At 40.5% G+C, this 14,484-nt stretch overlaps 1 pseudogene; it reads left to right on the forward strand.

Moving 5' to 3' along the window:
• The first annotated feature begins 326 nt into the window (after window positions 1-326).
• On the forward strand, window positions 327-1,287 carry LOC147826531 (olfactory receptor 2G3-like; annotated as a pseudogene).
• The last annotated feature ends 13,197 nt before the right edge of the window (window positions 1,288-14,484 follow it).

Below are 14,484 nucleotides of genomic sequence, written 5' to 3' on the forward strand. Positions count from 1 at the left end.
GCTATTGTCATGCCATCCAAAACATCACAGCATCAAGGATTATTGACTCTTCTGCTGTAAACAGTGGTGTAGGGCTTGTTTAATTCCTATTCAGGCAAAGCATTGTGAGCTAATAGGCAGACTCAGACTTTTACTATGAAAAGCCAATTTATGAATTTATTACCCCTCGCTCAGAGTTGTCTCCATCATGTGGCTTCAAATGAACCCTATATATTACAGATATACACTAATAAAAAAGGAAACAAGATATGTAAAAGTTATATTCAAAAGGCATAATTGTTAAAATCTGTCCTTTTCCTTCTAGCCATATATTGGAGTCTGATACTATGGAAAGAGCAAATTTGAGCTTTCCCAATGCTTTTGTGTTCCTGGCCTTCTCAGAGTTTCCATGGCTGGAGAGGCCCCTCTTTGCAGTGGTCCTATTCTCCTACCTCCTCACCCTGGTGAGGAACAGCTCCATCCTCCTCCTCTCCCTGGTGGACCCCAGATTCCACATGCCCATGTACTTCTCTCTGGACAACCTCTCAGTTCTGAACCTCAGTGTTACCTGTGCTAGTGTGCCCCAGCTGCTGACCAACCTCTGGGGACCAGACAAGACCATTGTTTCCTGGGGTTGCAACACATAGGCCTATCTTTTTAACCGGAGTGCCTGTGCTGAATGCATCCTGCTGGCCACGATGGCCATTGATCACTATGTGGCCATCTGCCGGCCCCTCCACTACACTGTCATCATGCAACCCTGGGTGTGTGTACAGATGGCAGCTGATTCCTGGTCCAGCAACCTGGCCAATGCTCTGCTCCAAGCCATTCTCACCCTGCATCTCCCCTCTGTGGACCCCACACCCTGGACCACTTCTTCTGTGAGGTGCCTATGCTCATCGAGCTGGCCTGTGGGGACACCACTGCTAATGACCTGGCCCTGTCTATTGGAGCCATCCCATTTGGAATGCTGGCTCCCCTGAGGGTGGTCATCTCCTACCCCTTCATTTCCAGGGCTGTACTGAAGCTACCTTCAGTGAAGGCAGGAGCAAGGCACTCAGCACCTGTGGTTCCCACTTGCTGGTGGTCACAATGTACTTTCAACCCGGCATCAACATGTACCTCCAGCCTCCAGCCAAGAGTTCTCAGGGTATGTTCATGTCCTTCTTTTACTGTGTTATCACCCCAGTGCTCAACCTACTCTTCTACACCCTGAGAAACCAGGATGTGAAAACAGAATGGCAGAGGATCCTGCAATCCCCAAGTGCGATGAAGTGTTTAAAAGCCAGATCTTGGCCTGTCACCTGAAGAAACCAAATGCACACATCAATAAACACTGATATATTATGTGTGCTTTTCCAAATGAGCATCTATAACTTCAAAGAAAAAAGCTCCCCTTTCCACATATTAACAAATCTAATAACCAGAAAAAAAATTTTAGCTAGAAATTTCTTCCTTCTGAAATCTAATATAGAGCCCTTTTCCTTTTTCTTGATCCTTCTCAAATATTTGCTCACCATAATGGGGTTCATGGTTCATTTATATACAGGAAGAGATACCTGCTCATCCATAATCACTATAGTCATTATTCACAATAGCCAGGGTGTGTAATAAAATTAAGTACTCATCAATGGATGAATGCAAATAAAATGTAGTGTGTGTATGCAAAGGAATATTATTTCAACCTACAAAATCAAGTTTTTCCATTTGTGATAATATGGATCAAATTGGAGAACATTCTAATGATAAGTAAACTAACCAAAATGCAAAAAGACAAACATTACCTATGCTCACTGTATGTGCAATATTAACAATTAACTCCTTAAAACAAGAATTTTACCAGAAGTTATTCATTGAGATAATGAAGAGATGACCATTAAAGAATATCTATGTTTCCGGCCTTTGCTTTAATACATTTTTAAGAAAATCTGGACCAGAAAGCTAGGCAAATTGAACTTTGAAAAAAATCATCCACCTAACAACATGAACAACTCGGCTCCTCATATTCAAAGGAACAAGGTTAATTTTCATCTGAAAAAGGCTCTGTATTTTTTAATGAAATGTGTCTTAAAATGAGTAACTGACATCTTTCTCAATTTTAATTGGAACTAAAATACTGGTATTAATAAAGGGATGAGAAATAAATGAGAATTGAGGGCTGCAGGTTGATGAATGTCCAGGATGACAGGGAGGCATCCTGAGTCTCAGCAGGTTTCTTGTCTCTAGAGAGACCCAACCATGTTGCCTCCAGTATCATGTACCTCAGTGCTCTCTGCTTGTTCACTCCTCTCTACCAAATGTTTCCTTGCCTTTGGGAGGGATTTTTTTCAACACACAGCAATGCTTTTTAGTAATACTCAGACTGGGAAAATAATTGTTTACTTTGAAGTATAATAAGAGATTGTGATATGGGAGTCAGGCAGAAAAGTGGCTGGCAATTGGCCCCTGGGCTTTCAGGAAGATGCATAACAAAAGACCACAGAGGAAAGCTGAAGCATACTTTCTGTGATGCTTAATCTTGACTGTGATAGACTTGATTGACTTGAGAGATGCCCAGGTCCTAAGACTCACCTGAGACACATGGCAAACTCTTAACTGGGATTTGTAAAATTCAAAAAGGAAGTTACAGTCACAAGAAACTTTGCCACAGTGTAACCACTCCAATTGTAAAAGGAGGGGACAGATAAAAAGGGTTTGAACTAAAGAAACTCCAGAACCCAGTAGAACAAGCACTAAGTCATGTGGTTCCACTTGTGGCATCCAACACATGTGGTGATGAGATGTGAATTTCAGAAGATGTTTGTGGCCCACATGTGGCCTGCTCTGCTTGCTGCCTGTAGCTTTCCTCACTAGAAATTCCATGTTCCTGACATTTCTAACTTCCTGGGGCCCCCATATACTATTAGGTTCATTTCCACAGCTTCACACACTGCACTCTTAAGGGCACTTTGTTTGACCTCCAATATCTCCTTTTGAAATCTCAGAGGAACATTCCATGACTCCACAACTCTTACTTTCTGCATGCCTGAAAAAATGCCAATATCGGATACTAGCCCTAGCCAGGGCCTCTGGGAAAAAAACTATAGTGGCTTCAGATTGATTGTCCTTGAGTATAGTAAAATAAATCCCAGGAAGAAATACTTGAGTAGGACTTCTGGAGCAATTGCCAGGGGCTCTTTAATCAGGTGAATATTACCATTTTGCAGCCTTGAACTTGTGATGGGTAGGACATTTCTCATTCTTGAGATGCCCTCAAGGGTACTTTCTTTTGATACCATTCAAAGTTCTTGGCCCTTTTTAATTGTGCTTGTCTCTCCATCAACCACACCCCTTTTTCCTAAGTGGTTGTGGAGTTGGGCAAAATTTGTCTTTTTCCAAATCTTTCTGCTCTGTTTTTAGCTCCTGAATCTCTTTATACAAGTCAGAGGAACACATCTCTGACTAAGTGTTGGGCTTTCTTGTAACTTATTCTGCAAATCAGTTTGTTACCACCTTTAATCTCAGCCTTCACACAAAGCCACAGAATAAGAACAATATGTGAACAAATGATTTGTTAGAATGTAATGTGACTGGCCTCTAGTCAAATTCCAAAATAAGTCTTCATTCTCATTGGAAACTTCATGAGCCTGGCCTTTGCTGTCCACATTCCTTTAAGTATGCTGGTCTTCTGGGCTTTGACCACAATTGAACATCATACTGGATATGTTGGCACAAACCTGTATTCCCAGTACTACGGCAGTAGGAGAGTGCAAGATTACAAATTCAACACCAGCCTGGGAAACTCAGCAACTTAGTACAAGACCCTGCCTCATTAAAATAAATTTTTAAAAGTCTGGGAATAAAGGTCAATGTGAAGGCCCTGGGTTCAATCATCAGTAACAGAAAAAATAACTTTCTAACAGGCTGAGCCAACAACATTCAAGGTCCACTTATGTCATCTCTGAAGTTTTCCAAACTCCTCCTCCCACAAACCAGGCACAAGGCTTTTGAACCACAGGGTAAAAGATAGTCATAGCAATGACACAACTTCTCTGGTATTAATTTTCTATATTGCTCAGCTTTTCCATTTTTTGTACCAAATATCTGACACTGTCAAGTTAATGGAAGACTGGTTTATTTTGACACATTTTCAATTGTCGATGGTTGATCGGCTTCCAAGCAGAAACTATAGCAAAACAAAACAAAAGCTATAGGAAAACAAAGCAAAATTGATGGCTGCATAGTGGGAGGAATCAGACCACAGAGTAAGAGCACCCACAAGACTTATACCCTCCAAATACACAACTCTAGTGACCATTCTCCTCTAAATGAGCCCACCTCCTAACAACACATTCAGCTGTGAACACCCTTGGCCTAATTTACTGAGGAGTACAGCAGCCTACTGATCCAATCACCTCCCCATGAGTCTCTTAATGCACTTACATTGGCAATTAAGAGGAACTCACGCACTATATATAAGGAGAAAACACTTTCATACTATATGTCTGATAACAGGCTAACCCAAAATATATAAAGATCCTGGATATTTCTCAAAAGTGGACATTAAGATGGTCAACAGGAATATGTACTCAACATCACTAATCCAATGAGAAAATAAACCAAAGTCATCACATCATAGCACCTCACACTTCTAAAAACGGCCATGACTAAAGACAAATGATAACATGTTTTGGGCACGAAGGAAGAGAAGCCCTGAACACTACTGGTAGAAATGTCATTTAATACAGCCACTATATAAAACATAATACAGATGTTGCAAAAGGTTAAACTTAGAAATGTGTTCAATCCCAGGTGTAATACTTTTGGAGATATATATATGAATTACTTCTGGACCCTGAGGAGAAATCTGTACTCCCTGGCACTTGCAATAATAAAATTTGGAAGCAACTAAAATGTGTATAAATGGACAAATGTCTGCACATCACTCATACATATTTCCTAGAGCCAGATAATTCTACAGGAAAATAAATTAGGAAGGGAATTCCCTATAGAGCATTTATCCACACACACAAGGCCCTGAGTTAATGGTCTCCCTGCACTGGCTCAGGTCTCAGAGGAGCCGAGCCAGGCACCCTCAGGAGCCCCCTACTCATCACTCTGTCTCCTGCCTGGATTCTGATCACTCCCACCTCACTCTCTGTGAAACCCCAGGCTCTGAAGAGAACCTGCCTCAGTAGACCTGGCCCAACTTTCCTCCACTGGCCTCCAACTTGTGCATCTCTGCCTTCTTCACCTCAAGGTGAGTGAGTATAGCTGGGTTGTTCTTGAGCAAGAGACTTCATTCTTTCTCCTCCAGTGAATTCCATGCAGGATCATCCCAGAGCCCCTCCCCCTTACCAGGTGAGTGTGTGCTCCTCTTGGTCTCATGCAGTAAGATCATAGGAACCAAAATGAAATCACTAAGGAGAAACTCTTTCAAACCCAATTATCACCCCCAAGCCTCTCACCATACAATATTTCAGATCCAGGAAAATGTGAAGACTAAAAACCTATATACATGTTCCAAAGTCAGTGGTAAAAGAAAAATCAAAAGCAAATGACTCCCTGAGGTGACAGAGAAAATAATGACCAGCCCTGCAAGTACTGCTCTGCTAGCACACATGAAGCACTGCACTGGATGTTAGGTACAGCATAGCAAATAAGAATAAAATATTGGTGGTCTAGTATCTTAAAAGATGGTGGAGACCCAGATTTAGAAAAGTGAAAGTTTTTAATCAAGTTCAAAGTATTAGGTAAAGATTGACATCAAAAAATGACAGAGTTTTCATGACAAGTGAGAAAATGTCACCTGCCAGTTAAAATAGACAGTAATTTATGTATTTCTTAAATAACTGCTGCAGGCCACAACAAGGCACAGGAGAGGCAGGAAACTGAAACTCAGGGAAGACTCCCAACGTGCTCACAGGCAGAAGGGGGTGAGCGAGAGATTACAGTGCAGCCAGAACTCACAGTAACACCCAGAGACAGAGACGGGTAGGTGCTGGGCGGATTCACAGAGAATCTGACACTGGTGCAGGGGTCACAGGAGATGCAGCCTCCAGCACATCAGCGTAGGAAGCAGAGGAAGAAGCCAGCAGTGCAGAGGATGAGGGGGTCTTCACAGGAGGTGGGAGCAAGGGGTGGAGAGGAAGAGGTTGGGTGAAGATGCATGAGATGATGCAGAGTGGCGGTCAGAGAGGGCCTGGGTGTGACAGGGGTCAGCAAGAACCCAGGCCTTGATGCCCAGAGGAGCCCACCCTGCTCCCCAGTATTAGGTTCCCTTGATGAATGAGTGCAGTCGGACATGTAGGCGGCTGTGTAGATGTAGAGTCACAATTTAATGCAGAGTGAATACAGCAGGACTTGCACCTTCACTCCAGAAGGTGGGTGGTGATTCACAGGCCTCTGCCCCAAGTGGGTACCTGGATGCCATTTAATGCACAGAAGAGTTTCCACTCAGCTTCTGGCACTACAGTGACTGTGATACTGACTGACCAGCTTTCTTAGAGCTCGCTCTGGAACTACTAAATGTCTTCCTGCCCTTTTCAGATCAGTGGTCCCTGAGGAGCTTTAGTCATGCAAGAAAGGAAGGGAAAATTACAAAAGATAACTCTCAAAAAAAAAAAAGATAACTCTCAGTCAGGCTCAGCCCAAGGCAGTGGGGTGTTAAAGAATGTCCCCTTTCTGATATCATGGTGCCGTGAGCTAAGCAGCAGGATGCTGTGAGCCTGGTTCTCCATACAGCGGTGCTGTGGCTCAGATCTGAGACCTCATAAGTGACTAGAAATGTGTGACACCCTGCACTTTGCTTCTTCTTTTAGCTGTAATGGGCACAGCATGCTATTGTAGACACCCCTTGCCTCTCATGCCTGCTGTCTAACTATCTCACCTAACAATGGGGCATTTGGTGGGTCCCTAAGGACTTTCAGTAATGAGTGTGAAAATGCAGACTGTAATCCCTGAAGGTCACTGACCAGGGGACAGTGAGAACAGGGTGAGGTTGATGCCACAGGAGCATCCCAGGGATGGATGAGTCTGACGTTATGGCCATGAGGACATCATTGGCCCTTTAACTCAGCCATGAGCTTCCTGAAGACGGCTTTCCTTTAATTCTCAAACATTGAGTCAGGTAGAACCACATCAGTTGCCATGGTGATGTTGCACAGTGAAAACCATTGAAAAAATTTCCACTTTCTTGTGCTTAGCTTATATCACTTAACAGTATGTGCTTCGGGTTCAGCTGTGCTGCATTAGTGCCTGATTTACTTCTTTATGGTAGAGAGTATTCAGTAATTCATTCACCACTTTTTCTTTCAACTCTTCATAGGCTAGCAACCAGTTGGTCCACACTTTAGCTGTTGTGCATGATGCTTCACTGACCATGGGAGTGGAGATGTCTCCACTGTGTCCTGGTTCCACTCCTGTGAATAAGTCCCCAGGAGAGGGATGCTGGGCCATACAATAGTTCTGTGTCTGATCTTTTGGGCAGTTCTCATCCCGTTTCCATAAGGTCATCCTTACCTTCCCACCGACAGCATTCTCTTCTCTCCACATTCTTGCTGACATTTTGTATCTTTGCCTTGCTGCTAACAGTCCCTCCAACAGAAGGGAGTTGAGAAAGATACACACTCTGTGTTGTCACTCATGGGAGGTAAATAGTTAATCTCCTAGAAGCAGAGTGCATGGTGGGGGTTGCCAGAGGCTCAGGCAGTGGCTTCCTCAGGGTTGGGCTGACAGTGGCCCCAGGCAGAGTCACAGACACACAGCATGGAGAAGTGAAGATCTATGATGCAGCATAGGTTGGCAATGGGCAAAGGGCCCAGTCCTGGGCATCCATGCACCCAGGCTCTGTTATGTTCTCTGCTCTCTCCTGGCCATTGTCCTGGTCTCTCTGCCTCAGCTTCCTCTGTGTTGAACACATGTTGCAGTTATTTAGGCCCACTGATGACATGCACATTGTGTGTGCACCTTGCCAATCCATGGTTTGGAGAAGAGAAATCAGAGGTTCAGATGGATTATTACATGGCAGAGGCTCCTTATCCTGTGATAAGGAAATGGTATTTAAACCCAAGCAACAAAACTTCCATCTTCTGATACTGGATCTTGTGTGGTGTTGTGGTTTTGCTTGTTTTTTGTGTATTTGGTTGTTTCTTATTCACAAACACAACCCTTTCTAGAATGAAGAAAACATTAGTTTCCTCATGCCTTCTGTTCCCACACATGCTGTTGTCCACTGAGATTTTCCAAACTCTGAGAAGGGAATGTTTTAGTGCAAACAGGCTGACAATCGAGGTGGTGACTTTCCCTTCCCCTACCTCAGTGTCGCTGGGTGGGTTGGCAGAACATGGGTTAGAGAGGATCACTCTCCATGGAAACACTGCCCATTGGCCTATTCCACACCTCCACCCCTAAACAGAGTACCCACAGCCAACATTCAGTCCTCACTCTCCAAATCATCCTGTCTTTTACCTTTGCTTAGAACTAGCCTGAATTTGACACTCTCACTGGACAGTGTCTGAGGAACCCCCATCCCCAGAGGAGATGTGGACCTCAACTGGGACCAGGCAGGTACCTGATTTCTCATTGAAGAAAAGCTTTTCAAGAAGCTTAGTGAGAGACACAGGCTGATTCATTAGGCAGAGTTAGAAAGTAAGAGAAAATGGGAAAGGGATTTCAGCTGGAGAAGCAGAAGACGGCAAAGCTCTGATGAAAGGGATCAGCCTGGTCCACAAACAAAGGAATGAGTCAGTTTTTATTTTTTTATTTTTTCCCATTAAGTTTATTGGTACATTTTACGTATAAAATACAGATACATTCATCTTTGGGATCTTGTACCATTACATGAATATCTTGGTTCTTATTTTTTTCCCCCTTCCCCTGACCTACCTTCACCCCCTCCACCCTTCCCTATTTGGAAAGACCTTGTTTCCATTTTTTTCCTTCTCTCATTTTTTTCTTTTCCCTTTTTTCCTTTCCCCTACCCCTCCCACTTCCCCTGCACCTTCAGACCTTTTCTTCCTGTTACACAATATCAGTTACACATTTTTTAAATTACAATATTAAGATCTAGGAGACATTACCACAGATTTTACAAAATTTAAATGATATAGAAAGCATATTACAAAAATCTTTTTGAAATGAATTTGACAACTTCTAAGAAGTACCTTGGAAGACAAATTAATGAAACTAACTCTGGAGGAAATATAAAATTTGAATAGCACCTATTAAAGAAAGTATATTCCTAGCTTGAAAACCTACCTATATGACAACAGCAGGCTCATAAACATTTTAACTGATAAATTATATCAAGCAATTAAAGCAGAAAAAAGAAGGAACACTTCTCCCCTCATTTGAGGAAATCAACATTGTGCTAATCCTAAAACTGAATAAAGATAATAGAAGAAAAAAGTATGAACATAGATAGAAATTTGGTTAACAAAACAAACTATCAGAAGTCACATCTGGTAGTAGGTAGAAAGTGGTTTTGTTATAGGGATGGCAGTGTTGGTTCAGCTTTGGAAGATCCACCCCCAAAAGTCATCATTTTAACAGAGAAAAGGAAAAAGCCATATGATCCTGTCAAAGTTGGAGAAAAAGTATTGGACTAAATTCTACAGCTGTTCATGATAAAAGCTATCAGGAGACTAGAAGTAGAACAGAATCTTCTCAACAGATTAAAGACATGTACTCCATACTTCCAGTGAGAATGCCTTATATGAATGAAGAAGATACAATGCTTTCTCCTTAAGGTGGGGAACAAGGGCAGACATGTTTACTCTTCATCTGTCCATTAAACTTTGAAAGCTAGGCCCAACCAAAATAGTCTGGCAATAAAATGACACAATTGGGATAGGATTGGAAAGTAGAGCAAAATCTTTATATGTAGATGAAATGATCATCTACAGAGAAAATACTAAGAAAACTCTAGGAGCCCCTAGAACTTGTACTTGAATTTAGCAGGATTAGAAAACACAAAGTATATATAAAAATTCAGGTCTGTGTATACTTGCTATAAATGAAGAATTGGATATTGAAATTTAAAAGTTATGTAGAAGTACAAAGGACCTAGAAAAGTTTAAAAAAAAGAACAAAAAACAGTGATGGAAGACGTTTAGTACCTAATTTTAAGACTTCCTCTAAAGCTACAGTAATCAAGGCAGTGTTGGTGTAAGGAAAGACATATAGATCATTTGAATAAAACAGTGAATCTAGAAATAGAACCACACATATATGGTCCACTGACTTTTGAAAGATTATTTAACATTAGCATTTTATAGACTATAAACTCAATTCAAGAGCCGAGGAAGAGATAGTGTTTTCAGCCAATGGCACTAGAACACCTGATATCCATATATAAAAAATTAACCTCAACCCTTTATTTCCATAAATGAAAATAATTTGGGGAGATCTATCAACCTAAATATGAAAGCCTAAAAGTATAAAACTTTAAGAAGAAATTATAAGGGAAAATGTTTATGAATTCAGGGTAGGCAAGAACTACATAGGATACAAAAAAACATGATGTATAAAAGAAGAAAATTGATAAATGAGATTCCATCAAAATTTAGAACTTTAAATGACATCATTAAAATGGAAAGTAGTCCTTAAACAGACCATATTTACAATGCATATAACCTATTATCAGAATATATAAAGAACTCTTAGAGCTCATTAATAGACAACCCAATTAAAATGTAGACATAAGAAGATGATAAATAGCCAGGATAGCACAGGGAAAGGTGTGCAACTCTAGAATCAGAAAAATACTAATCAATACAATAACAGGATTGACTTACAAACTCATTAGGGAGATGAAGTTAAAAGGTTTGTTCTGTTAAATTCTTTTATTGGAACATTGTAGGTATACAACACAATTACATTTCTCATTGGGAATTGTACCTTTACATAATGTATCTTGGTTCTTATTTTTCTCCCATTCCTAGCCCTCCCTTCACGCCCTCCACCCTTCCCTATTTACAAAGACTTCATTTCCATTTTGTCCATTTCTCATCATTTTTCCTTTCCCTTCTTTCCTTTCCCCTGCCCCTCCCACTACCCCTACCCCTTTGGACCTTTTCTTCCTATTTTGCATTATCAATTATTCATTCTAATAATTGGTACATTTTAGGTATACAATATAATGACATTCATCATTGGAAATTTGCACCTTTACATAGTCTCTCTTGGTTCTTCTTTTTCACCCTTGCCCAGCCCTCCCTTCAACCCCTCCAGTCCTCCCTATTTACAAAGATTTTCTTCCTATTTTTCCATTTGCACTTATTAATCCCATTCTCTTCTATCCTTTCCTCTAGCCCTCCCACTTCCTTCCCCTTTGCCCCTTTTCTTCCTATTTCACATTACCTATTATACATTTTAGTCCTTATTTACACTTTCAGGTTCTCACACCAGAGAAACTATTCAGCATTTATACATGTGTGTCCTATTTATTTCACTTAAGAGTATCTCCCCAATGTGCATCCACTTAGCTATAAATGTCTCTAGTCTCTCATTTTTTACGGTTGAGTAGTACTCCATTTTATTAATAAACCACATTTTCTTTATCCAGTCTCCAGTTGATGGGCATTTGGGCTGTTTCCAAGTTTTAGCTATTACAAACTGTGCTGCTATGAACATGGGTGCACATATATCACTGTGGTATGATTCTTTTAATTCTTTGGGGAAGATCCCCAGCAGTGGAATAGTGGGGTCAAATGGGACTTCCAGCCCTAGTTCTTTGAGGTATCTGCATACTGATTTCCACAGTGCTTGCACCAGTCTACACTCCCACCAGCAGTGGAGCAGGGTTCCTCTTTCCCCACAGCCCCACCAGCATTTGTTATTGGTGGATTTCATGATAGCAGCCATTCTTTCTGGAGTGAGGTGGAATCTCAGCATTGTTTTCATTTGCATCACTTGAATGACCAGTGATGTTGAACATTTTTTCATGTATTTATTTGCTATTTCTACTTCTTTGTCTGAGAAATGTCTGTTCATTTCAGATGCCCATTTTTGGATTGGGTCTTTAAATTTGGGAGGTCTGATCTTTTTAAGTTCTTTATTGATTCGAGATAGTAGACCTTTGTCTGAGGAAGAGCAGGTGAAGATTTTTTCCCATATTGTGGGTTGTCTCTCCACACTGCTGGTGGTTTCTCTTGCTGTGCAGAAGCTTTTTAATAAGAAGAGATACCACTTGTTGATTGTTTCTGCTAGCTCAGAGGAAACTGAGGTTTTGTTCATAAAATCTTTTCCTACACTGATGTCTTCAAGAGTTCTACCTAACCTCTGTTCCAGCTGGTTCACCATTTCTATTTTAATATTTAGATTTTTAATCTATTTTGATTTTAGTTTAGTGCATGGCAAGAGATAAAGGTCTAGTTTTAATCTTTGGCAAGTTGAAAGCCAATTTTTCCAGCCCCATTTATTAAAGAGGCTATCTTTCCTCCAGTGAGGGTGTTTGGCTCCTTTGTTGAAGATGAGATGGCTGAGTGTGTCTGGTATTGTTCCTGCATCTTCTACTCTATTCCACTGGTCCTCTGGTCTGTTCCTTTGCCAGTGCCATGCTGTTTTTATCACAGTAGCTTTGTAGTATAGTTGCAGGTTGGAGATTGTGATACCCCCTGCCATGTCTCTGTTACCTAGAATTGCTCTTGCTACTCTGGGTCTCTTCTTGTTCCAAATGAATTTTTGGATTGTTTTCTCAAGGTCCATGAAGTCTGCTGCTGGGATCTCAATTGGAATTGCATTGAATCTATATAGCAGTTTTGGAATTATGGCCATTTTCACTATATTAATCCTTCCTACCCAGGAGCAGGGGATGTCTGTCCATTTTCTGATATCATCTTCAATCTCTCTTTTCAGAGTGCCATAGTTTTCAGAGAAGAGGTCTTGATTTCTTTTGTTAGATTGATTCCTAGGTATTTCAGTTTTTTGGACGCTATTGTGAAAGGAATTATTTGCCCTATTTCTCTCTCAGTGAGTCTTTCATTTGTGTAGAGGAAAGCTATTGATTTTTGTGTGTTGACCTTGTAACCAGCTACTTGTCTGAATTTGGTAATTAAGTCTAGAAGACTTTTGGTGGAGTTCTTGGGGTCTTCTATATAGAGTATCATGTCATCGGCAAATAATAACAGTTTGACTTCTTCATTTCCTATTTTTATTCCTTTTATTTCTTTCTCTTGTCTAATTGCTATGGCTAATGTTTCCAGAACTATATTGAACAAGAGTGGTGATAGTGGACATCCTTGTCTTGTTCCTGATTTTAGTGTGAAAGATTTCAGTTTTTGACCATTTAGTATGATATTGGCTATTGGTTTTTCATAGATGGCTTCTATCAGTTTGAGGTAGAGACCATCTATTCGAATTTTTTGTAAGGTTTTTATCATAAATGCATGGTGGGTATTGTCAAATGCTTTTTCTGCATCTATGGAGATAATCATATGGTTTGTGTCCTTGGCTCTATTGCTATATTGTATTACATTGATTGATTTCCATATGTTGAACCATCCCTGCATCCCTGGAATGAATCCCACTTGGTCAGGGTGTATGATCTTCTTGATGATCTTCTGCATTCTATTTGCCAGTATCTTAAGGATTTTTGCATCTGTGTGCATTAGTAAGATTGGCCTATAGTTCTCCTTTTTGATTGGGTCTTTCTTTGCTTTGGGGATCAAGGTGATGCTTGCTTCCAGGAATGAATTTGGGAGAATTGCTTCCCTTTCAATTTCATTGAAGAGTTTAAACAGTAGTGGCAGCAGTTCCTCTCTAAATGTCTTGTAGAATTCAGCAGTGAAGCCATCAGGGTGAGGGCACTTCTTAGTTGATAAGTTTTGAATTACATTTTCAATTTCATTGGTTGATATTTGGTTGTTTAGAATTTTTAGGTCTTCTTGCTTCAACTTTGGTAATCCATATGTATCTAGGAATCTGTCCATTTCTTCTGTGTTGTCCATCTTATTGGTGTATAGGTTCTGGAAGTAGATATTGATGATCCTCTCGATTTCTGCTGGGTCTGTTGTAATTTCACCCTTTTCATTCATAATTGCATGGATTTGGGCCTTTTCTTTCCTTTTTCTGATAAGTTTGGCTAAGGGTTTGTCAATTTTGTTGATTCTTTCAAAGAACCAACTCTTGGCTTCACTGATTTTTTTGTATCATTCTCTTAGTCTCCATTGCATTGATTTCTCCTCTGATCTTTATAATTTCCTCCCTTGTATGAGCTTTGGGATTGTCCTGCTCTTCTTTTTCTAGAAGCTTGAGGTTCAGCATCAGGTTGTTTGATTGGGCTCATTCTGTTTTCCTAATATGCGTATTCACTGCTATGAATTTCCCTCATAAGACTGCTTTCATTGTGTCCCATAGATTCCGGTATGTTGTATTGTCATTGTCATTTAATTGAAGGAACTGTCTGATTTCTTTTTTAATTTCCTCTGTGACCCATTGGTTATTCAGAAGTGTGTTGTTCAATTTCCACGTGTTTGTGAAAATTTTTGAGTTTCTTTTGCTCTGGATCTCCAATTTCATCGCACT

This window comes from Heterocephalus glaber, unplaced genomic scaffold, assembly GCF_053883595.1.
Source record: "Heterocephalus glaber isolate CG9 unplaced genomic scaffold, H.glaber_assembly_v1.0 deba00001466, whole genome shotgun sequence".
Classification (NCBI taxonomy): domain Eukaryota; kingdom Metazoa; phylum Chordata; class Mammalia; order Rodentia; family Bathyergidae; genus Heterocephalus; species Heterocephalus glaber.